Here is a 4,703-nt window from a genome sequence, read left to right as displayed (position 1 = left end):
CACACATACACATGCATATACATAAACATATACATAGGTCCACACCCCTTCCTACACACGTATACACATGCATATACATAAACATATACATGGGTCCACACCCATTCCTACACACATACACATGCATATACATAAACATAGGTCCACACCCCTTCCTACACACGTATACACACGCATACACATCATGCGTTTATACGCACGCACACATACACATGCATATACATAAACATATACATAGGTCCACACCCCTTCCTACACACGTATACACACGCATACACATCATGCGTTTATACGCACGCACACATACACATGCAGATGAACACACACACACACGCCCTGCTCTCTTCTCTGCCTCGGACTTTCCCCACCTCCTGCTTCACGAGATGGTCCCCTTCAGCCCGGAGCTCGGCTCCAGTGAGACTCCCTCAGAGAAGCCTCGTTCAACCCCATCCCCATTTCCCAGGCTGGGTTAGTCTCCCGTTTTGTATCCTGGGGTCTTGGTGTGCATCCTCGTGGGACGTAGTGCAGTGAAAACTAGACGCCCCCCTCTAGGACAAAGCTTTGTCCATCCAGGAGGGCAGACCATGGATGGACAAGTCTCGATACCCTGGTGACCCTGTGCAGGAGGTGTCTGGGATGAAATGATCTTAAAACCCATGGCATTTTTTTATTAAAGGGAGGGAAGGGAAAGAAAACCAGACCAAAGCAAGACAGTGAGTGGCAGACGGGGTGGGTCGGCGTGGGCTCTTTGGCCTGTCTGCATTTCCCCAGCTCTGACGTGGCCGGACAGTTGCTTCCTTTCCTGGCCAGCAGGCCCACTTTGGTCCTGCAGGAACGGCCCTTGTATTCGGGGAAGGGGACTCCCACAACCCTGGCTCTGTCCTATTCGTCTGGACAGAAATGGGGAGTCCAAGGACAGGGATTTGGTCAGGGCCGCAGAGTCAGCAAACGAAGATGCATGTTGCCCCCAGGTTGGCCGTCCTAACGTGAGTAGATCCTGGGAGTGAACTTGCGGGCAAGTCAGGGGGTGGGAGCCCGTGGTGGGTCGGTTTGTTCCCAGGAAGAAGTCTGTCAGGGGCAGAGAAAGGCTTTTGGGTGTCCAGGCGTCAAGTTCATTACTACCTGGAGGGGCTGAGGCAGGAAGGAAGGGCCATCCTGAGTCCTAAACACAGTCAAGATGGAGGAATTCAGGCCTCGGCAGATGGGCACGCTGGGTGGAGGTGTCCGGGTTGTCGTGGCAACTACATTGTAAACGTCAACTCCATAGTCACGTCCAGCTACTGAACTGAAAACGACGTTAAGACACTGTGGCTGGGATCTGCCCATCTGCTGGGCTTTCTAGACGATTCCTCTAGAAGAGCTGGTGGGATCATCTTTCCAGACACAGATGTGATGCTCCAGCCACAGCCCAAGGGACCCTGATTCCGGTGCCGTGCAGACCCCCAGGCCTCGGGCCGTCTCCTGGACATGGCTGCAGTCTCCCCTCTCCTGGTACAGAGCGCCGTGCTGACACATGGATGTCATCAACATTGCTCTTCACAGAGGAACAAAAAGTGCCCAGGACTTGTTCACATGAAGCCCCTCCTGGTGTCTACACGATGATTCCACAGGCATGAATGTTTGGTTTGATGCGTTTATTGGGTGCCGCCATGCAAGGGCCACAGAGGGCCCGGCTGCCAGGCGGAATCACCCACACACCCAGCAGCCCTGTCGACAGGCTGGTAAGTCCCAAAGTTTCCTGGACAAGGGACGTTAGATAGCCATCAAGGACAGTCTTTTATAAAGCATCGAGGGGAAATACTTATAACATGAATAACAAAGGGTTAGTCTCCACGTTTTCCGTCCATCAGAGTAGCTCTATGCCAGGAATGCCAAGCAGCCTTTAGACAGGATGAGGAAGCTGTGTATATGCTGACAGGGCCCGATCCTAAGGCGGGACAAGGGGCAATTTACACAACCGGCCGCAGGTAGTGCATTTTGTCGTTTCTAAGATACAAGGTTTTTACATATTAACCTCTCGAACATCAGGATGCATCTCAAAACTGACGGTGTCTTGCAAGAAATATTTGGCAGTGTGTTTGCTTTCTCAGCAAAACAAAGTGGGTTTGGCAATTCTCTCATCCTGGATTTGATGATATACCGGGAGTTCGGCTCTGTTGTTTTTATAAACAAACAATCAAGCAAGAGTCCGTGTGTTTATGTAACTGTACAGGTTTAAATCTGCAGATAGCTGTCTGGAAGGATGTACCCCCAAGTTACCAATGGACTGAGGTGGAGAAGAGGAACCGAGTGAAAGGCCAAGTTCGTGCACACTCTTTGTTTGCTTTGAACTTGTACAACAAACGCATCTCCCTGTGTCACCAGGGTGGCACCGTCCTTTGAGACCAGGGGCTGGCACCGCTGGAGAAAACCTCCAACTTGGGCCGGGGGTAGTGGCGGGGCAAGGCTCCAGGGTCCCGTCCTTCGGGAGGGCGACTCAGGGAGGCCCTCGGGCATCACTGCAGAGTCGAGTCCCCGGGGGTGGGGGTGGGGGTGGGGTCTTTGTGCTGCCCCTCCCGCCCTGTTCCCTCACTCGCGCGTGCTGGGGTCTCCTCCCCATTAGCTACCTGCACCCACGTACTTGATTCAGGGCTTCTTTCGGGGACATCCAACAACAGAAACCTTGGCTGTAGGGGTCAGAGCAGGGGCAGGGTGTTGGTCTGCTAAGGCCGTCCTAACAAAGTGCCACAAACCAGGTGGTTTAAACAACCCAATCCTATTGTCTCCAGTCCTGCAGGCACGAAGGCCAAGTCAAGGTTGCTTCCTTCGGAGGCTGTGAAAGAGAAGCCACTCCCTGGTCTCCGGCAGCCTCCGGGCTTCCTAGTTTGCAGAAGCATCACTCCAACGCCTGCCTTCTTTTCACATGTTCTTCTCCCTGTGCACGTGTCTCTGGGTCCAAGTTCCCTCTTCTCATAAAGGCGCCCTCACACTGGAGTAGAATGGACCCACCCTAACGGCCCACCCGACTCCTAGGCCCTCATCCTAATTAATCACATCTGTAACAAATATAACAAGGCTTATAAAATGTATTAAATAAATACAACCAAGAATAAAAAGCAGATGTCTAGATTTCCACATTAGGCCCAGAATACCTAAAAGAGGAAGCTGGCGTGTGAGCTGGGGGAGGGCGGGGAAGCTGAAAAAGAGAGCTGGGGTCACCAGAGACACAAGGTGTGTAAAGGGAGGCCTAACAGGTGTTTAGGTCTTAGGAGGAGAAGCGACATTAGAAGGGCTCTCTGACCCCACCTGGCTGTGGACTTTGAGCATGTGGTCACCTTCCTCGTAGATGCTGGGAAACCACTGCTCAGAGCTCGGAGCCCTGTTTGGACTGCAGGAGGGACGTGAGCACTCTGCAGGGCCGCTTGTGACTAGTGACCCACACACCCTCAGGACTTCTGAAGACCGGCCCACTGGCCATCATGCCCACTCCTGCCCGGGGGGCTGTTTCTCTACCATGTCTGAGCTAAATTTTACAAGTCCTAAAATTGTCTGCGTAAATCAATGCTTCCCTCCTAATGAATGTCTTGTCTAAAAGGATTTAAAGCAGAGGAACGAGATAAGGAGATTCAGTGAAGAAAGAGACGCAGGCTGGAGTCAAAGTAAAGATTTATCCTCGCATCAGAATGTTTTGGATGTTGCAATTTGCATATACACAGAATTCAGCAGCACTCACTGGCGTCATGATCAGTGCAAGATCAAGTGATAAATGGAATAAAAGAAAAAATGAGAGTTGAAACCGGAATACATACATATCTTATCAAGATTGCACATAAATTAACACAAACACAACAGAAGTATCAGTAATCACACATTTTAAAAAATAACATGGGCGTGACTCCAAATGCTGAAACAGAGGTGTCAGGCTTGTTTTAAAAAGTTTTAAAAAACACATAAAAATACCTTTGAAAACACTGGTATGCATTCTTCATTCGTAGAGCACATGGAGAGAAACAGTAAAGTGAGTCACACAGTGACTGATAAAAGCAAGGAGATCAGAATGGTCGTCTTCTAATCGCTATTTGGCGTTTGAATGTAGCCGCATGCAACGGAGAAAACTGGCAGAGAAAAATGACTTTACCAGCCTGGCGCTGTTTTGTTATGTACAATGGACTTTCTTTCACCGAAGGGGAGGAAGAGTCAAACTATCCCAGCGAGACAGAGAGGACAGGAGTGCCGGAGCGCCCACCAAGGCTGTCTGAACCGGGACCGGGGCCGAGGCTAGGAGGCTGCCGCTACTGGGAGGCAAGAACTGCCCCAAAGGCGGAGGGGGTCCTGCAACCCAGGGACAGTGGCTTCCGCTCTGTTCTCAGAACCAAGAGGGCGGAACCGCAGCAGACAAGGGGGATGCGCCAAGGGGGCAGAAGAACACACAAACAGGGTGCTTCCCCGAGAAGGTCTACCTTAATCTCAAGACAAGAGATGCCAGTAAGACCATTGAAGGGCCTGAAGGATTCTCACTAAAGGCTCCTAAATTTGGACCCCAATCCAGGCGTCTCGACTCTATGACCCGTATATGTCGCCTTCACCACAAACACCGGCTCTGTTTCTAGGCTTTGGTGCTCAGTTTTCTCTCTTCCCCTTTAGTCAAGAAGGGCTTCGGGCTTGGGACTTGAACAATGAAAACAAACAGGGCCACCAGGTGCATCTTGCAAAGCTCCCTCCAT

The sequence above is a fragment of the Monodon monoceros genome, unplaced genomic scaffold, assembly GCF_005190385.1.
Source record: "Monodon monoceros isolate NGI ecotype Baffin Bay Population unplaced genomic scaffold, NGI_Narwhal_1 Super_Scaffold_4, whole genome shotgun sequence".
In the NCBI taxonomy this organism is placed as follows: domain Eukaryota; kingdom Metazoa; phylum Chordata; class Mammalia; order Artiodactyla; family Monodontidae; genus Monodon; species Monodon monoceros.
This window is presented reverse-complemented; position numbering follows the sequence as displayed.